The sequence below is a fragment of the Eurosta solidaginis genome, chromosome 1, assembly GCF_040869045.1.
Source record: "Eurosta solidaginis isolate ZX-2024a chromosome 1, ASM4086904v1, whole genome shotgun sequence".
NCBI classification, from domain to species: Eukaryota; Metazoa; Arthropoda; class Insecta; order Diptera; family Tephritidae; genus Eurosta; species Eurosta solidaginis.
Window position 1 is genome coordinate 24,916,767 of NC_090319.1, and position 22,218 is coordinate 24,938,984.

General features: G+C 39.0%; 1 protein-coding gene and 1 long non-coding RNA gene across 3 annotated transcripts in view; both read left to right on the forward strand.

The window, feature by feature from the left end:
* LOC137250418 (uncharacterized) overlaps positions 1–22,218 on the forward strand; it is a 78,229-nt gene that overhangs the window by 48,053 nt on the left and 7,958 nt on the right. The gene's annotated exons all lie outside the window — the stretch shown is intronic.
* On the forward strand, positions 10,240–22,031 carry LOC137250428 (uncharacterized). Its single transcript, XR_010952945.1, has 2 exons — positions 10,240–11,493; positions 19,340–22,031. It is a non-coding gene; the product is annotated as an uncharacterized lncRNA (long non-coding RNA).

A 22,218-nucleotide genomic window follows, 5' to 3' on the forward strand; every position in this document is an offset into this window, starting at 1 on the left:
GAACTAAGGATCACTCCCTTTTAAAATGCTCATTACCACCTTTCATTTGATACCCATATCGTACAAACACATTCTAGAGTCACCACTGGCCCACCTTAATGGCGATATCTGGAAAAGGCGTTCACCTATAGATCTAAGGCCTACTCCCTCTTAAAATGCACAGTAACACCTTTCATTTGATACCCATATCGTACAAACACATTCTAGAGTCACCACTGGCCCACCTTAATGGCGATATCTCGAAAAGGCGTTCACCTATAGAACTAAAGCCCATTCCCTTTTAAAATACTCATTAACACCTTTCATTTGATGCCCATATCGTACGAACACATTCTAGAGTCACCCCTGTTCCACCTTTATGGCGATATCTCGAAAAGGCGTTCACCTATAGAACTAAGCCCCTTCCCTTTTAAAATACTCATTAACACCTTTCATTTGATACCGATATCGTACAAGCACATTCTAGAGTCACCCCTGGCCCACCTTTATGGCGATATCTCGAAAAGGCGTCCACATATAGAACTAAGGATCACTCCCTTTTAAAATACTCATTACCACCTTTGATTTGATACTCATATCGTGCAAACACATTCTAGAGTCACCCCTGGCCCACCTTAATGGCGATATCTCGAAAAGGCGTCCACCTATAGACCTAAGGCCCACTCCCTCTTAAAATGCTCAGTAACACCTTTCATTTGATACCCATATCGTACAAAAAAATTCTAGGGTCACCTCTGGTCCACCTTTATGGCGATATCTCGAAACGGCGTCCACCTATGGAACTAAGGATTACTCCCTTTTAAAATACTCATTAACACCTTTCTTTTGATACCCATATTGTACAAACAAATTCTAGGGTCACCTCTGGTCCACCTTTATGGCGATATCTCGAAACGGCGACCACCTATACAGCAACCACTACTCCCCTTTAAAACCCTCATTAATACCTTTAATTTGATACCAATATCGTACAAACACATTCTAGAGTCAACCCTGGTCCACCTTTATGACGATATTTCGAAACGGCATCCGCCTATAGAACTAAGGCCCACTCCCTTTTAAAATACTCATTAACACCATTCGGTTGGTGCCCATATTGTACAAACAAATTCTAGGGTCACCTCTGGTCCACCTTTATGGCGATATCTCGAAACGGCGACCACCTATACAGCAACCACTACTCCCCTTTAAAACCCTCATTAATACCTTTAATTTGATACCAATATCGTACAAACACATTCTAGAGTCAACCCTGGTCCACCTTTATGACGATATTTCGAAACGGCATCCACCTATAGAACTAAGGCCCACTCCCTTTTAAAATACTCATTAACACCTTTCTTTTGATACCCATATTGTACAAACAAATTCTAGGGTCACCTCTGGTCCACCTTTATGGCGATATCTCGAAACGGCGTCCACCTATGGAACTAAGGATTACTCCCTTTTAAAATACTCATTAACACCTTTAATTTGATACCCATATCGTACAAACGCATTCTAGAGTCAACCCTGATCCACCTTTATGGCTATATCCCTAAATGGCGTCCACCTATAGAACTATGGCCCACTCCCTCATAAAATACTCTTTAATGCCTTTCATTTGATACACATGTCATACAAACACATTCCAGGGTTTCCCTCGGTTCATTTTCCTACATGGTTATTTTCCCTTATGTTGTCACCATAGCTCTCAACTGAGTATGTAATGTTCGGGTACACCCGAACTTAACCTTCCTTACTTGTTATTAATGCATTTATAAGCCTTTTCGGCCAAAGCTTTTTCTTCCACAAGTGTGTTGAAAATAGTTTCCATTTACCCATTGATGTAAAAATAGGTTTCTATATTTTATCTATGCCGTCAGCACGGCTCTGATACCTTTTTTTCAAAAATTTGTTATGTATTGAACAACATCTCAAAAATAAGTTCACAGCGCCAATAATGGCAATAGCCAGAAGATAAATTTTTATGGTTTCCAAGGCTTCAGTGTGTCTATTATTTGGACTGTGTTTACCACGTTACCATTTGGATTAGTGACTTTCGATTCTTGGCCTCCCATTGTCAAAAGATAGATATAACAAGTAAGGAAGGCTAAGTTCTGGTGTAACCGAACATTACATACTTAGTTGAGAGCTATGGAGACAAAATAAGGAAAATCACCATGCAGGAAAATGAACCTAGGGTAACCCTGGAATGTGGTTGTATGACATGTGTATCAAATGGAAGGTATTAAAGAGTATTTTAAGAGAGAGTAGGCCATAGTTCTATGGATGGACGCCATTTAGGGATATCGCCATAAAGGTGGACCAGAGCTGACTCTAGAATTTGTTTGTACGATATGGGTATCAAATGAAAGGTGTTACTGAGCATTTTAAGAGGGAGTGGGCACTAGGTCTATAGGTGGACGCCTTTTCGAGATATCGCCATTAAGGGGGACCAGGGGTGTCTCTAGAATGTGTTTGTACGATATGGGTATCAAATGAAAGGTGGTAATGAGTATTTTAAAAGGGAATGGGCTTTAGTTCTATAGGTGAACGCCTTTTCGAGAAATCGCCATAAAGGTGGACCAAGGGTGACTCTAGAATGTTTGTACGATATGGGTATCAAACGAAAAGTGTTACTGAGCATTTTAAGAGGGAGTGGGCATTAGGTCTATAGGTGGACGCCTTTTCGAAATGTCGCCATTAGGGTGGGCCAGGGGTGACTCTAGGATGTGTTTGTATGATATGGGTATCAAATGAAAGATGGTAATGAGTATTTTAAAAGCGAGTAATCCTTAGTTCTATAGGTGGACGCCTTTTCGAGATATCGCCATAAAGGTGGACCAGGGGTGTCTCTAGAATGTGTTTGTACGATATGGGTATCAAACGAAAGTTGTTACTGAGCATTTTAAGAGGGAGTGGGCATTAGGTCTATAGGTGGACGCCTTTTCGAGATATCGCCATTAGGGTGGGCCAGGGTGACTCTAGAATGTGTTTGTACGATATGGGTATCAAATGAAAGGTGGTAATGAGCATTTTAAGAGGGAGTGGGCATGAGGCCTATAGGTGGACACCTTTTCGAGATATCGTCATTAGGGTGGGCCAGGGGTGACTCTAGAATGTGTTTGTACGATATGGGTATCAAACGAAAGGTGTTACTGAGCATTTTAAGAGGGAGTGGGCATTAGGTCTATAGGTGGACGCCTTTTCGAGATATCGCCATTAGGGTGGGCCAGGGTGACTCTAGAATGTGTTTGTACGATATGGGTATCAAATGAAAGGTGGTAATGTGTATTTTAAAAGGGAGTAATCCTTAGTTCTATAGGTGGACGCCTTTTCGAGATATCGCCATAAAGGTGGACCAAAGGTGACTCTAGAATGTTTGTACGATATGGGTATCAAACGAAAGTTGTTACTGAGCATTTTAAGAGGGAGTGGGCATTAGGTCTATAGGTGGACGCCTTTTCGAAATGTCGCCATTAGGGTGGGCCAGGGGTGACTCTAGAATGTGTTTGTACGATATGGGTATCAAATGAAAGGTGGTAATGAGTATTTTAAAAGGGAGTAATCCTTAGTTCTATAGGTGGACGCCTTTTCGAGATATCGCCATAAAGGTGGACCAAGGGTGACTCTAGAATGTTTGTACGATATGGGTATCAAACGAAAGTTGTTACTGAGCACTTTAAGAGGGAGTGGGCATTAGGTCTATAGGTGGACGCCTTTTCGAGATATCGCCATTAGGGTGGGCCAGGGGTGACTCTAGAATGTTTGTACGATATGGGTATCAAATGAAAGGTGGTAATGAGTATTTTAAAAGGGAGTAATCCTTAGTTCTATAGGTGGACGCCTTTTCGAGATATCGCCATAAAGGTGGACCAAGGGTGACTTTAGAATGTTTGTACGATATGGGTATCAAACGAAAGGTGTTACTGAGCATTTTAAGAGGGAGTGGGCATTAGGTCTATAGGTGGACGCCTTTTCGAGATATCGCCATTAGGGTGGGCCAGGGGTGACTCTAGAATGTGTTTGTACGATATGGATATCAAATTAAAGGTATTAATGAGGGTTTTAAAAGCGAGTGGCCCTTAGATGTATATGTGAAGGCGTTCTCGCGATATCGACCAAAATGTGGACCAGGTGATCCAGAAAATCATCTGTCGGGTACTGCTAATTTATTTATATATACAATACCACTAACAGTATTCCTGCCAAGATTCCAAGGGCTGTTGATTTCGCCTTGTAGAACTTTTTCATTTTCTTCTACTTAATATGGTAGGTGTCACACCCATTTTACAAAGTTTTTTCCAAATTATATTTTGCGTCAATAAACCAATCCAGTTACCATGTTTCATCCCTTTTTTCGTATTTGGTATAGAATTATGGCATTTTTTTCATTTTTCGTATTTTTCGATATCGATAAAGTGGGCGTGGTTATGGTCGGATTTCGGCCATTTTTTATACCAAGATAAAGTGAGTTCAGATAAGTAGGTGGGCTAAGTTTAGTAAAGATATATCGGTTTTTGCTCAAGTTATTGTGTTAACGGCCGAGCGGAAGGACAGACGGTAGACTGTGTATAAAAACTGGGCGTGGCTTCCACCGATTTCGCCCATTTTCACAGAGAACAGTTACCGTCATAGAATCTATGCCCCTACCAAATTTGAGAAGGATTGGTAAATTTTTGTTCGACTTATGGTATTAAAAGTATTCTAGACAAACTAAATGAAAATGGGCGGAGCCACGCCCATTTTGAAATTTTCTTTTATTTTTGTATTTTGTTGCATCATATCATTACAGGAGTTCAATTTTGACTTAATTTACTTATATACAGTAAAGATATTAAATTTTTTGTTAAAATTTGAATTTAACAAAATTTTTTTAAAAAGTGGGCGTGTTCTTCATCCAATTTTGCTAATTTTTATTTAGCCATATATAGTAATAGTAGTAGCGTTCCTGCCAAATTTCATCACGATATCTTCAAGGACTGCCAAATTACAGCTTGCAAAACTTTTAAATTACCTTCTTGTAAAAGTGGGCGGTGCCACGCCCATTGTCCAAAATCTTACTAATTTTCTATTCTGCGTCATAACGTCAACCCATCTACAAAGTTTCATCGCTTTAACCGCCTTTGGCAATGAATTATCGCATTTTTTCGGTTTTTCGAAATTTTCGAAATCGAAAAAGTGGGCGTGGTTATAGTCCGATATCGTTCATTTTAAATAGCGATCTGAGATGAGTGCCCAGGAATCTATTTACCAAATTTCATCAAGATACCTCAAAATTTACTCAAGTTATAGTGTTAACGGACGGACGGACGGACATGGCTCAATCGAATTTTTTTTCGATACTGATGATTTTGATATATCTATCTCGATTCCTTTATACCTGTACAACCAACCGTTATCCAATCAAAGTTTATATACTCTGTGAGCTCTGCTCAACTGAGTATAAAAATTGTTGTATTTTTTTTATTTTGTTTATTTATTTATTATCTGTAATCTTATACAATATCATCATACGCCTAGTTTCCTTTTCTCTACTTGTTTGATTAATAACATCTTTATTAGTTGGCTCCCTAGTCATTCCAATAGTTTTCCAGAATTGTTTTAGTCATTTTAATTCTTTATTGTAATCTATCACTTCTAATTCGTTTTTAAGGTCTTCAATTGGGCCTTTAGTGGGTATTATTTAAAAATCCTTCTTATACTCAGTTGAGCAGAGCTCACAGAGTATATTAATTTTGATTGGATAACGGCTGGCTGTACAGATATAAAGGAATCGAGATAGACATAGACTTCCATATATCAACATCATCAGTATCGAAAAAAAATTCGATTGAGCCATGTCCGTCCGTCCGTCAGTCCGTCCGTCCGTTAACACGATAACTTGAGTAAATTTTGAGGTATCTTGATGAAATTTGGTACGTAGGTTCCTGGGCACTCATCTCAGATCGCTATTTAAAATTAACGATATCGGACTATAACCACGCCCACTATTTCGATATCGAAAATTTCGAAAAATTGAAAAAGTGCGATTATTCATTACCAAATACGGATAAAGCGATGAAACTTGGCAGGTGAGTTGAACTTATGACGCAGAATAGAAAACTAGTAAAATTTTGGACAATGGCGGTGGCACCGCCCACTTTTAAAAGAAGGTAATTTAGAAGTTTTGCAAGCTGTAATTTGGCAGTCGTTGAAGATACCGTGATGAAATTTGGCAGGAGCGTTACTCTTATTACTATATGTATGCGTAATAAAAATTAGCAAAATCGGAGAACGACCACGTCCACTTTTAAAAACAAAATTTTTAAAGTCACATTTTAAAATAAAAGTTAATATCTTTACAGCATATAAGTAAATTATGCCAACATTCAACTCCAGTAATGATATGTTGCAACAAAATAAAAAAATAAAAGAAAATTGCAAAATGGGCGTGGCTCCGCCCTTTTTCATTTAATTTGTCTAGGATACTTTTAATGCCATATGTCGAACAAAACACTACCAATCCTTGTGAAATTTGGTAGAGGCTTAGGTTCTAGGACGATAACTGTTTTCTGTGAAAAAGGGCGAAATCGGTTGAAGCCACGCCCAGTTTTTATACACAGTCGATCGTCTGTCCTTCCGCTCGGCCGTTAACACGATTACTTGAGCAAAAATCGATATATCTTTACTAAAGTTCACGTACTTATCTGAACTCACTTTATATTGGTGTATAAAATGGCCGAAATCCGACTATGACCACTTCCACTTTTTCGATATCGAAAATTACTAAAAATGAAAAAAATTACATAATAATATACCAAATACGAAAAAGGAATGAAACATGGTAATTGGATTGGTTTATTGACGCAAAATATAACTTTAGAAAAAAACTTTGTAAAAGTGGAAAAAAATGAAAAAGTTTTGCAGGGCGAATTCAAAAGCCCTTGTGCTGGAAGTCCTACAGATAAACCTCCAACACAGTAAAGTGGCGACGAGCGAACTGCTCCTAACCCTTGAGGAGCGTTTGATTTGGCGCAGATCCAGGAACCGTGGCTCTCATCGGGAGGAAATGTTTCTGTAGTAATGGTAAGAAAACAGCTGCATTCATATATGCTGCCTAATTACACTACTGAGGACCTCGTATCTTTTTGGTATCAAAAAGTTTCATAAATTTTGTTTTATTTTTATAATAACGGTATTTATGTATAAAGTGCCATGCAACGTGAAATGCAAAATTTTTCTTTTGATCTGCGTACAGCGCTTAATAATACAAAAATGTCAGCTTTCGATTTCAAAGTATTTTCGAAAGTATGTATGTATTCTGTTTTTAAATACTTTTTTATTTTTATTTGGTACTTTTATTATCACTGGGTGTGTACATTTCATGCTTATATAATTTTAATAAAACAATGTAATAATAGCAATGTAAATAAATGTTATGTTTAAAGACACAGCCCCCCAGTTGAGATGCCATTGTCGACGTTTGTGCAGATATTGCAGCCAATATCGTCGGTCCAGTGCCAAAGCCACGAAAGTGTATATTTGATGTTTTGTGAAAAAAGCGTTTCAAACCTTGAAGACATTGTTAACAAGTAAGGAAGGCTAAGTTCGGGTGTGACCGAACATTACATACTCAGTTGAGAGCTATGGAGACAAAATAAGGAAAATCACCATGTAGGAAAATGAACCTAGGGTAACCCTGGAATGTGGTTGTATGACATGTGTATCAAATGGAAGGTATTAAAGAGTATTTTAAGAGAGAGTAGGCCATAGATCTATGGATGGACGCCATTTAGGGATGTCGCCATAAAGGTGGACCAGGGCTGACTCAAGAATTTGTTTGTACGATATGGGTATCAAATGAAAGGTGTTACTGAGCATTTTAAGAGGGAGCGGGCCTTAGGTCTATCGGTGGACGCCTTTTCGAGATATCGCCATTAAGGTGGGCCAGGGGTGACTCTAGAATGTGTTTGTACGATATGGGTATCAAATGAAAGGTGTTAATGAGTATTTTCAAAGGGAGTGATCCTTAGTTCCATAGGTGGACACCGTTTCGAGATATCGCCATAAAGGTGAACCAGGGGCGACTCTAGAATGTGTTTGTACGATATGGGAATCAAATGAAAGGTGTTACTGAGCATTTTAAGAGGGAGTGGGCATTAGGTCTATAGGTGGACGCCTTTTCGAGATGTCGCCATTAGGGTGGGACAGGGGTGACTCTAGAATGTTTGTACGATATGGGTATCAAACGAAAGGTGTTACTGAGCATTTTAAAAGGGAGTTGGCATTAGGTCTATAGGTGGACGCCTTTTCGAAATATCGCCATTAGGGTGGGCCAGGGGTGACTCTAGAATGTGTTTGTACGATATGGGTATCAAATGAAAGGTGTTAATGAGTATTTTCAAAGGGAGTGATCCTTAGTTCTATAGGTGGAAAGAAGCCTTTTCGAGATATCGCCATAAAGGTGGACTAAGGGTGACTCTAGAATGTTTGTACGATATGGGTATCAAGCGAAGGGTGTTACTGAGCATTTTAAGAGGGAGTGGGCATTAGGTCTATAAGTGGACGCCTTTTCGAGATATCGCCATTAGGGTGGGCCAGGGTGACCCTAGAATGTGTTTGTACGATATGGGTATCAAATGAAAGGTGGTAATGAGTATTTTAAAAGGGAGTAATCCTTAGTTCTATAGGTGGACGCCTTTTCGAGATATCGCCGTAAAGGTGGACCAAGGGTGACTCTAGAATCTTTGTACGATATGGGAATCAAATGAAAGGTGTTACTGAGCATTTTAAGAGGGAGTGGGCATTAGGTCTATAGGTGGACGCCTTTTCGAGATGTCGCCATTAGGGTGTGACAGGGGTGACTCTAGAATGTTTGTACGATATGGGTATCAAACGAAAGGTGTTACTGAGCATTTTAAGAGGGAGTGGGCATTAGGTCTATAGGTGGACACCTTTTCGAGATATCGCCATTAGGGTGGGCCAGGGGTGACTCTATAATGTGTTTGTACGATATGGGTATCAAACGAAAGGTGTTACTGAGCACTTTAAGAGGGAGTGGGCATTAGGTCTATAGGTGGACGCCTTTTCGAGATATCGCCATTAGGGTGGGCCAGGGGTGACTCTAGAATGTTTGTACGATATGGGTATCAAACGAAGGGTGTTACTGAGCATTTTAAGAGGGAGTGGGCATTAGGTCTATAAGTGGACGCCTTTTCGAGATATCGCCATTAGGGTGGGCCAGGGTGACTCTAGAATGTGTTTGTACGATATGGGTATCAAATGAAAGGTGGTAATGAGTATTTTAAAAGGGAGTAATCCTTAGTTCTATAGGTGGACGCCTTTTCGAGATATCGCCATAAAGGTGGACCAAGGGTGACTCTAGAATCTTTGTACGATATGGGTATCAAACGAAAGGTGTTACTGAGCATTTTAAGAGGGAGTGGGCATTAGGTCTATAGGTGGACAACCTTTCGATATATCGCCATTAGGGTGGGCCAGGGGTGACTCTAGAATGTTTGTACGATATGGGTATCAAACGAAAGGTGGTACTGAGCATTTTAGGAGGGAGAGGGCATTAGGTCTATAGGTGGACTTCTTTTCGAGATATCGCCATTAGGGTGGACCAGGGGTGACTCTAGAATGTGTTTGTACGATATGGATATCAAACTAAAGGTATTAATGAGGGTTTTAAAAGCGAGTAGCCCTTAGATGTATATGTGAAGGCGTTTTCGCGATATCGACCAAAATGTGGACCAGGTGATCCAGAAAATCATCTGTCGGGTACTGCTAATTTATTTATATATGCAATACCACTAACAGTATTCCTGCCAAGATTCCAAACGCTGTTGATTTCGCCTTGTAGAACTTTTTCATTTTCTTCTACTTAATATGGTAGGTGTCACACCCATTTTACAAAGTTTTTTCCAAAGTTATATTTTGCGTCAATAAACCAATCCAATTACCATGTTTCATCCTTTTTTTCGTATTTGGTATAGAATTATGGCATTTTTTTCATTTTTCGTAATTTTCGATATCGATAAAGTGGGCGTGGTTATGGTCGGATTTCGGCCATTTTTTATACCAATATAAAGTAAGTTCAGATAAGTGCGTGGACTAAGTTTAGTAAAGATATATCGGTTTTTCTCAAGTTATTGTGTTAACGGCCGAGAGGAAGGCCAGACGGTGGACTGTGTATAAAAACTGGGCGTGTCTTCCACCGATTTCGCCCGTTTTCACAGAAAACAGTTACCGTCATAGAGTCTATGCCTCTACCAAATTTAAGAAGGATTGGTAAATTTTTGTTCGACTTATGGCATTAAAAGTATTCTAGAAAAACTAAATTAAAATGGGCGGAGCCACGCCCATTTTGAAATTTTCTTTTATTTTTGTATTTTGTTGCATCATATCATTTCTGGAGTTGAATTCTGACTTAATATACTTATATACAGTAAAGATATTAAATTTTTTGTTAAAATTTGAATTTAAAAAAAATTTTTTTTAAAAAGTGGGCGTGCTCTTCATCCAATTTTGCTAATTTTTATTTAGCACATATATAGTAATAGTAGTAACGTTCCTGCCAAATTTCATCATGATATCTTCAACGACTGCCAAATTACAGCTTGCAAAACTTTTAAATTACCTTCTTGTAAAAGTGGGCGGTGCCACGCCCATTGTCCAAGATCTTAGTAATTTTCTATTCTACGTCATAACATCAACCCACCTACCAAGTTTCATCGCTTTATCCGCCTTTGGCAATGAATTATCGCATTTTTTCGGTTTTTCGAAATTTTCGATATCGAAAAAATGGGCGTGGTTATAGTCCGATATCGTTCATTTTAAATAGCGATCTGAGATGAGTGCCCAGGAATCTACATACCAAATTTCATCAAGATACCTCAAAATTTACTCAAGTTATCGTGTTAACGGACGGACGGACGGACGGACGGACGGACATGGCTCAATCAAATTTTTTTTCGATCCTGATTATTTTGATATATGGAAGTCTATATCTATCTCGATTCCTTTATATATGTACAACCAACCGTTATCCAATCAAACTTAATATACTCTGTGAGCTCTGCTCAACTGAGTATAAAAATAGAGATTTAATTAATAGAGATTTAATTTTGTATATTTCAACCACTATTGGGCGGTATACTTTTGTAAACACTAAGTAATGCTAATTGAAAAATATTTATTTTTTATTTATTAATTTTTTTGTTTTTTCAAAAAAATGCACATTCGTTTTGGCTTTGCAAAATTTGACATATATAATATTTCGTTTGAACAAAAATGGCACAATCGTGACTTTGGCATTGTAACGACGATATATGACGGCGCAATTATTTTTAGCACTGCTTCGTGTTCGACTTCAATTTCAACTTCGTCTTCGAAATTGGGATCAACTATAGCATCTGCATCTACTACTACTGTGAAGTCTGTAACTACAACTCCTTCTGTACAAAGTAAATGCAACGAAAATGTTATTCGCCGTAAGCCAAATTTTGTTGGATCAAATATACATAAGTACAGAATTGAGTATAGTTAGTATGAGTTGGCTGCACTTATCATCATTTCAGCCATCAGTTTCCTTTTACGATATCCTTAGTTATCTGGTAAGACATCCGAAGGCTTATAAGTCTAACTTTGCCTGCAAAAAGCTTATACAAAATGACACTCCACTTAACTCATTAACAAAAGTCAATTTTAAGCTTGGTGTTACAGAAATACTATATGAGGCGGTTTTATCACAAGGTTTGTGGCCTGCTGGGGTGAACGTTCGGTCATTTCGTTTTTTTCCAAAAGAGGTAAGGCAACCGAATTGCCCCTAGTTGCCAGTGGCAATATTAACCATGTCAACAAGCACCTAAATATCTATTTTCAAAATGCTTCTGGCATCAGAACATTATCGCATGATGTTAAGTCGCTGAGCTCGCAGTTAGAGTACGATATCTTTGTCATTGTAGAAACTTGGCTGACTCCAGGGTTTTTGATGGCGAATTCTTCGATCCCAATTTGTTTGTTGTTTTCCGTAAAGACAGGGATGCAGGAAAAACTGGGCGTTCGTGAGGTGGAGGTGTACTTATTGCAGCTCAATGCAAGTATAATGCTTCCATAATTCAGCTGGATAATAACGATTCGCTTGGAGGGTGGGGCCGTGTGTAGAAGTCCACGAAAGTGGGGAAAGCTTCTGACCGCCATTCACCTGGGAATGGCCAGAGCGATTCTTTTGCATGCGGTTCAAGCAGCTCACTACTGCCGGTCGCTTGCGGCCAAGTATCCTCTGGGTAGCCGCTAAACACCCGTTTAGCGGTGAGCTAATGTGAGAAGGCGACAACCTGGCTAGGCCACTCTGACATAATCGGTTTAAGGGCTAGCCGGGGGAGATTTCATCGGCAGCGTCTGTACACCTCTAGGTGCGGCTGCAAGCGGGCGTCTGTCTTGGAGCAAGCGGCTCGCTATATAAACGTGCCAAGTAATATTTTCACCCCCGCTGAGCGGGTTGTGCGCTGGGCTTGGGACCCGCCACGTAAAACCATACTCCAATGAAATATAACAACAAGCCTCGGATAAATACACTCTCTATTGATGACGACCATGGCAAACGTTTGAAGGACAATGAATTGAAGGCATGCACCTGGAACGTCCGCTCCCTGAATGGGATTGGTGCAGATGCCCGGCTGGTTGATGTCCTCGTCAAAGCAAAATCTGACATCACCGCCATCCAAGAAATGCGTTGGACGAAGCAAGGAAGAAAGAAGATCAAAAATTGTGACATATATTGGAGTGGCCATGCGAATAGGCGCAGTTTCGGCGTCGGATTCGTGGTGGGAGAGAGACTTTGTCGCCAAGTGCTGGCGTTCACGCCTGTGGACGAGCGTCTCGCCGCTATTCGAATAAAAGCAAAATTTTTTAATATATCATTCATCTGCGCCCATGCGCCGACAGAGGAGAAAGACGATGAGGTGAAAGACACTTTTTATGAACAATTAGAACGCACATACGAGCGCTGCCCCCGTCATGATATAAAAGTCGTGCTTGGCGACTTTAACGCCAGGGTGGGCAAAGAAGGTGTTTTTGGCCCTACAGTCGGAAAGTTCAGCCTACACAATGAAACTTCTCCTAACGGACTGAGGCTGATTGACTTTGCCGGTGCTCGAAACATGGTCATATCAAGCACGAGGTTCATGCATAAAAAGATACATCAAGCTACATGGCTGTCTCCTGATCGAAATACTCGCAATCAGATCGACCACGTTGTGATAGACGGACGGCATGCCTCCAGTGTTTTAGATGTGCGAACGATCCGAGGACCTAACATCGATTCGGACCATTATCTCGTTGCAGCCAAAATACGCACCCGCCTCAACGCGGCTAAAAACAAGGAACAAAAAACACAAGGAAAGCTAGACGTCGAAAAGCTTCAATCACAACAGACTGCCAATGATTTCGCAACTCGACTCTCACACCTTCTCTCTGAGGGCACAACTCATCCTGAAGGAATACAGGAGCAGTGGGAGCATATCTCCAAAGCACTTCATACTGCCGCCGAGGAAAAAATTGGTTACCGGCGGCCACGAAAAAACAACTGGTATGATGAAGAATGCCGCGTTGCAACCGAAAGAAAAGACGCTGCCTACAGGGCTACGTTAAAAGCGAGCGCGACAAGAGGAGTGTGTGAACACTATCGTGAGTTGAAAAGGGAAGCGAGACGCCTTTTCAGGAAGAAAAAAGCAGAAGCAGAAAGGCGTGAGTGCGAGGAGCTTGAGCTGCTAGCCACCAGGAATAACGCCCGAAAATTCTACCAAAAAATACGGCGACAGACGGAAGGTTTTAAGACCGGGGCAAACTCCTGTAGGAATGAAAACGGCGACCTTGTAACTGATGTCCAGAGAGTGCTTAGATTATGGAGGGAACACTTCTCTGCTCTCCTAAATGGAGGCAGCAATTCACCGCGCAGAGATGAAGAACCCGATCCCGCAATCGATGATGATGGAATATATGTCCCCCCGCCCGATTATGACGAAGTTAGAATAGCAATAACCAAATTGAAAAACAACAAGGCCGTGGGCGCTGATGGATTGCCTGCGGAGCTATTCAAGTTCGGCGGCGAGGAGTTGGTAAGGCGCATGCAGCAGCTTCTTAGCAAAATATGGGCGGACGAAAGCATGCCCGACGGTTGGAATCTAATTGTTCTTTGCCCAGTCCACAAGAAGGGGGATACTGCAAAATGCACCAACTATCGTGGAATCAGCCTTCTTAATATCGCATATAAGGTCCTTTCAAGTGTATTGTGCGAAAGATTGAAACCCTCCGTGAACCGGCTGATTGGACCTTATCAGTGCGGCTTCAGACCTGGTAAATCTACCATCGACCAGATTTTCACAATGCGCCAAATCTTGGAAAAAACCCGTGAAAAGAGAATCGACACACATCACCTCTTCGTCGACTTTAAAGCCGCCTTCGACAGCACGAAAAGGAGCTGCCTATATGCCGCTATGTCTGAATTTGGTTTCCCCGCAAAACTTATACGGCTGTGCAAAATGACGTTGAGCAACACCATCAGCTCAGTCAGAATTGGGAAGGACCTCTCCGAGCCGTTCGAAACTAAACGAGGTTTCAGACAGGGTGACCCCCTATCGTGCGATTTCTTTAATTTGATGCTGGAGAAAATTATACTAGCTGCAGAACTTAACCGCACTGGAACAATATACTATAAAAGCGTGCAATTACTGGCATATGCTGATGACATTGATATCATCGGCCTAAACACCCGCGCTGTTAGTTCTGCTTACTCCAAGCTGGAAAAAGAAGCGGTAAAGATGGGTTTGATGGTGAATGAGGACAAAACGAAGTACCTGCTGTCATCGAGCAAAGAGTCAGCGCATATGCGCCTTGGCAACCACGCTACTGTTGGCAGCCATAATTTCGAAATAGTAAAAGACTTCGTTTATTTGGGAACCAGCATCAACATTAGCAACAACATCAGCACTGAAATCCAGCGAAGAATCAATCTTGCCAATAAATGCTACTTTGGACTAGGTAGGCAATTGAAAAGTAAAGTCCTCTCTCGGCGAACGAAAATCATACTCTACAAGTCACTTATCGTACCCGTCCTGCTATATGGGGCAGAAGCATGGACCATGACAACAGCAGATGAAGCGGCTTTGGGAGTGTTCGAGAGAAAAGTTCTTCGAAAGATTTATGGACCTCTACGCGTTGGCGATGGCGAGTACCGAAGAAGATTTAATGATGAGCTGTACGAGCTATACGCAGACATCAACATAGTCCAGCGAATTAAAACGCAGCGGCTGCGCTGGCTAGGCCATGTTATGCGAATGAAAGATGATGCTCCGGCCAAGAAAGTGTTTCTATCGGAACCCGCCTATGGAAGCAGAGGTAGAGGGCGGCCCCCACTCCGTTGGAAGGACCAGGTGGAAAACGATTTAAACTCCCTTGGTGTGACCAATTGGCGCCGGTTGGCGGAGCGAAGGAGCGACTGGCGCGCCTTGTTGGACGGCCATAACCGTTTAGACGGTTAAGCGCCAATTAAGTAAGTAAGTAAGTAATAACGATTCGCTACTTGACCAGCTCTGTGTAAATGTTAGTGGCTCTACGTACTCCGGCTCTCTATTCATGAAGGCATCTTATATTGCGCCGAATAGTTCTAAAGATCTTTATAAAGCTCATGCTGACAAAATTTCGTCTGTAGTTCTTAATAAGCTTGGTGATAGTAATGTATGTATTTTAGGTGACTTTAATCTAATGGGCATTCCGTATAAAGAGTACTGCAGAAGCTGCAAAGATCCAAATTCCAGGGAGACAGTAGAACATTTCATATTTCATATTTATTTATCCAGTCTATGATTTACAATAATCTTACAGACTAGATTAACAAAAATTTCTTATATATAAGTAGAAAGTGTTAAAAAATTAACATAATATAGAGAATAACACATTTTTAAAACAAAAGCGTGATACGGAAAAATCAATACAATAATCATTGTTTAATGAGTTGATGGCAATTAGAGCGCGTGTGAGATTATTAGATTTAAACTGATCAATAGAAAACATGTTATGTTGCCGCAAATTCCGTGATGGAACGTAAAAATTCAAAGACTCCAAAGGCAGGGGACAATCGATATTGCCATTAATAATGTCGTAGATAAATATTATCGATGAGATAACCCTTCTACTCTCTAACGTATGCAGATGTATTAGCCTACACCTTGAGATATATGAGGGGAGGGGCAAATCAAATCTTATATCAGATAAACAGTATTTCATAAATATTTTTTGTACACGTTCAATCCTTTTCTTATGTACCTCATAATAGGGACTCCATATTATGGAACCATATTCAAGTCTAGATTGTACAAAGGCATTGTAGAATAGCTTTTTAGTATATGGGTCCTTAAACTCAGATCCATTTCTCTTAATAAAGGCCAATAGGGAATATGCCTTGGGGATTATAAAATTTAGATGCTCAGTATATGTAAACGATGAGTCGAATATAATACCCATATCTAGGATTTTGTTCACCCTAACTAAAGGCATATCACTGACGTAATAAGTTGAAATTAACTTATTATATAATTTTGAATACGTTACGCAGTAACACTTGTTGGCATTAAGTGCAAGCATATTTTTACAGCACCAGCCATTAAAATTATTTAACTCTGATTGAAGAGTGAGAGCATCGGACTTATTCTTAATTTTGAAAAAGATTTTTAAGTCATCAGCGTAGAGGAGATAACAAACACTCACGTCATTTATAAAAAGAATAAAAAGAAGAGGACCTAGGATACTTCTCTGAGGTTGCTACGTATGGTGATGATCTTACAATATCAATGACAACAAAATTTACTCTGTTAGATAAACAGGAATATATCCACTGCAAAAATGCGGAATGGAAACCCAATTTTTGTAATTTTGCCAATAGAGCTCTGTGAGATACTCTATCAAAAGCTTTAGATATGTCTGTATAGATGCAGTCAACTTGACAGCTATCTGTGAAAGCCGAGATACAATAATTTGAAAAAATAGCAAGATTGGAAACTGCCGAACGTCCTGGAATGAAACCATGCTGATATGGGCAGATATAATGCTTAACCAATGATAATAATTTACTCATCACCGTTTTCTCAAAAAGTTTAGAAATAACCGGAATCTTCGATATTGGACGATAGTTGGTAACATCATTTTTATTACCACTCTTATGAATAGGTTGGATAAAAGTAGTTTTCCATTCATCTAAGAAAATTCCCGACCTTAACGATAAGTTGAATAAATGCAACAACGGCTCAGCAATGGAACCAACACATTGCTTTAGAAAGAACGATGAGAATTGTTGAAAATCACATTCCTTTGAATTTTTGATAGTTTGAATACTTAGCGTAATGTCGTCAATATTAAGAAATAACGAAGAGAAGTTAAAGGAAGAGATTAACCCATTCAACATGGCTCCATCGTCAGTCCAAGAATTATCAGTGGCAAAGTTTGCTTTAAAAAATGCCGCACAAAATTAGCAGATTCACTAGGCGATGACGAAATCTTTTCTTGATAGGTCACAGACAATGGAATTACTGAAACGGAATGCTTGGAACGAATAAAGTTCCAAAACGATTTAGGATTCGATTTAATATTATTCTCAAAGCTAAGAATGTATCGATTATATAGAAATTTATCAAGGCAATTAATTTCTTTCACATACTTCAAGTATTCTTGCTTGAACTGAAGGGATCCCGAATTTTTAAAAAGTTTATAATATTTATTGCGGAGATTTTTTAGTCTCTTTAAATTTTTATTATACCATGGCAATTTGTAAATCCTAGCTGGAAAACGAGGGATATTGTTGATAACTATTTCCAAAATAACACTTTTAAATAAATCAAAGCAGCTAGGGAGATCACAGTCACGGAAAAGAGACTGCCAATCTATATTTGAAATTAAGTTATTAATCAAAACAAAATCACAGCGCCTATAATTGAAACCAACATCATTATTGTATTCCATACGTCCAAACCAGGCATGCTTAACGAACGAAACGATATCATTTCGTTACGATAATCAACGTTAATAAACGAAACGAAGTCACTTCGTTTCGTTTATTAACGTTAAGATCGTCAAATTAACGTTAATTTCGCGTTCTTAACGTTAATAAACGAAACGAAATGACTTCGTTTCGTTTATTAACGTTGATTATCGTAACGAAATGATATCGTTTCGTTCGTTAAGCATGCCTGGTCCAAACTCATAAAATTTAAGTTCCAAGATCAATGGTACATGATGTTTATAAGTATTAGATAACGGGCAACAAGCACGAATCAAATTATAATTAAGATCATTACTAACAAATATGAGATCTAGGATTATATCAAGTGAATTCACAAAATTATTGATTTGTACTAATTGTAAGCTATAAAAACCACCAACTACATACATTTCATTAGCTTGATTTATATTCGTAGGTATGAGAGTATTCTCACCCGGAAGATAACTCCAGATAATTTTATTTAGATTATAGTCTCCTAAAATACAGAGTTTGGACTCCAAGTTTGTCCTAGAAACATGCAATATATTATCGACATGAGCTTCGTATACCCTATCTGGACTATTAGGTGGAATATAAGATGCACTAACAATTAAACTCTCTTTGCCTCTTACACAGACTATGACCTGATCAAGAGATATTCCAGCAATATCAAGAGCAACCACGGAGGATTGTAGCTCTTTTCTCACAGCAATCAGTACTCCTCCTCCTCGGGAGAGTCCCGTACTTACACTACCGCGGTCCTTGCGAAAAACATTGTATAAATTTTTATCAAAAAATTCATTATCAAAGAAATCTTTGGTTAACCACGTCTCTACAAGAACTATCAGGTCATAGTCCTCACTCGAGGTAGCAGAATATACCGCAGAGGCTTTAGTTCTCATGCCTGATATATTTTGAAAATATATTTTCAACGACTTCTTGGAAGGACGAGCAGTTTCAATTGAAACAGTTATGGACTCGCTTTCTGCGTCAGTCCTCTTTGAAAAAAACGAAAAGGCCTAATTTTTACGTCCGATGGCCAAATTGACGCATCAAGCAGTTTGTTATAGTTGGAAGGGGAGACACCAAGTTTAAAATTAACATTAATTAAAGACTTAACATATACGTCCTTTTTTACCAATCTTTGGCATCGAATCAATGAAGGTGATATGTTCGCAGCTTTTGAGACATAGTCAACAATTGCTTCCTCACTTACAGTTGACTTAAATGACGATAAATGCAGCCATTCGTACCGTACAAAAACATCCAAATTAGCATTGGGGTTACTACCAACAACTAAAGATCGCACTTTTTGGTTGTTCTTGATCACATTTTCAGAATTTTTCTTCTTTTGTTTACTGGGATGCGCAATAACTGAAGATGCAGAAGTAAGAGAAGCGGCCGGCTCAGCAACGTCATGTGTAAATGCCCGGCTCTAGCTATAGTCCAGCTAAGGTTCCTGGGAACCCCGTTTCTAGAAGACCTCAGAGGGTTTTGTGTGATAATAATCCGGAATATTCTTAATTTTATCAACAATTCTGGCTGGTTGTAATACATTGACCGTAACATTCCGTAGGTTTTTAGACGAGTTACATGGCATCAAAAAGGCTTTAAATAGCTACTTGGGCAACCAGGGTTGCAGCCATTTCACCTACATACCTACCTAATCTAAGTGATGTCACTTGGTCTCAGGGTTTCTGCGGCTTGGGCCACATGCCAAATAATATATCGAAGTCCTTGGAGACTTATTTTTTAGATAACATGCTAAGCTTAAACTTGCTGCAAATCAATAACTTCACTAACAGGCTTGACAGAATATTAGATCTTATATTCCTCAGTGATAATATTAATTTTAACATATCCGAATGCCATGCACCATTTGCTCCGTCGGATATTCATCATACTACTATTGTTCTTAAACTTGAGTTTTATGAGTTTTGTGTACCCTCTGTAAATGATGATATCGCTTTTAATTTTGCACGGAGCGACATGTCTATACTTAACCATTTTTCTCGGAAATTAACTGGGCTGATCTTTTTTCCTCCTCAGATGTTAGCATTTGCTATGAAATATTTAGATCAACATTTTTTGACCCATGTTTAAGGCATGTTCCAGTCTTTAAGAAAGGGTTTAAAAAAATTGAAGAATTTGCGAAACAAATACTACAAAAAGTTTAGTCAGACCAAGAATCTGTCCTTTACGAGAAGTATCAGCAGTATCTAAACGAGTTTAACTGTCTGGATAAGTTTCTTTACAAGAATTATATTTTTAGCTTTGGGACAAACATTAAGTCCAATCCTAAAACATTTTTTGAATTTTATTAAATCTAAAAGGACCTGCTTCTCGGTTCCTGCTTCTGTATTTTACCAAGATAACGTAGCTACAAATCCTAATGCAGTAGTGAACCTGCTTGCGGACTTTTTTAGTGCTAATTTTGCATCCTATTATGATTCCCCTTCTTTCGACTTTGCATCTGATTTATATTCGTCTCTGGATTTCGGTTCAATGTCAATTTCATGTGACGATATCTCAAGTGGTATTACTAAATTAAAGCAATCGGTCAAGACAGATTCTGATGGTCTCTCAAGTGCCTTGATTAAAGGTTGTCCGGCCTTAGTTTTGCCTCTTGAGATCCTGTTTAATATGTCACTTCAGTGCAGGGAGTTTATTGATGGTTGGAAACTTGCATCGATAACTCCTATCTACAAATCTGGAAATAAGGGTGATGTCTGTAAATACAGACCTATATCAAAGCCCACTGCTGAAGTTATTTGAATGTGTTGTAAAAGGCAAGTTATACTTTTCAGTGAAGAGCCTAATTTGTTCCAAGCAGCATGGTTTTGTTGCCGGCCGTTCGAAGGTCACCAATTTAGAGAAGTTTAGTGAGTATTGGACATCTGCTTTTGCATCTGGATACCAGGTGGATTGTATTTATACTGACTTCTCCAAAGCTTTCGATAAGGTATCACATGAGATCATTTTTCATAAGCTTTCCTGTCTTGGTTTTCACTCAATTTTTCTGCAGTGGCTAAAACCATATTTAATTAACAGTTGGTGTATTGTCTGTACTGATGGTGTATCATCCGATCCATAATTAGCGACTTCCGGCATTCCGAAAGGCAGTATTTTTGGGCCCTTGGTCTTTGTCCTGTTTATCAACGACATACGCGCTTCCTTTTCGTATGCTACGTTTCTCTTGTATGCTGACGATCTTAAAATTGTCTCCTTTATAAAGTCTTCGCGTGATATTTTCGAACTTCAGTGTGAAATTAATAGTCTCTATTCCGGGTGCGTTAGATCGCACATATCTCTAAATATTAGTAAATGCTTTCACGTAACCTACTCTAAATTGCGCTTTAAGTTTAATAGCTCATATACCATTGATAACAATCCTCTACAGACTGTTGATAAAATCAAGGACCTTGGTTTGGTTTATGATACCAAATTTTCTTTCAAAAGCCATGTAAAATTTATCATAGCCAAATCGTATGCAATGCTTGATTTTATTCGGCGTAATAGTTCCGAGTTCTCTGACCCGTATACACTTAAATTGCTCTACAATTCATTTGTACGATCTCATCTCAAGTATGCCACTATCATTTCGCGACCGTTCTAAGAGTTTGCAATTAACAGGATTGAGCGAGTTCAAAAAGTTTTTCTTAAATTCTGTCTGATACCGCTTAGATTTACTAGCCCTCTTCCCTCATATAATGCACGTTTACTCGCGCTATTAGTGAAACTAATAACATCTCATATTTTATCGAGCTTGATTTCTCTTTGAAGAATGTTTTTATTAATTTTATAAAGTGTGTTTTTTAGTTATCAATAGTTTTATATTAGTCAGTAGGTGCTAGTTTTTCATTTACATGTTAACTTTTTGTATTTCTTAATTGTAGTCTGTTGTTTAATTGTATGTAAATTGTTAGTAGAATGTAAGAATTTTGTTAATAGTATGCTGTATAATTTTTGAGTTGGTAGTCTGTAAGAACTTGTGTTCGTTAACTTAATAAACAAATAAATCAATTCCATTTCTGACACCAATTGTATCGAATTTCGGTGAAATTCCGCTTATTCCAAACCTTCTGCTAACGTTCGAATGGGTAAACTGTTGAATAGTTCACTCCAATTTTCTGTATTGCAAACTGGTCTTTATTTAGATTACTTTGGGTGTAGTGTAATTGTACTTCAATATCACTTACTCAACAAAAGAGTGTTTA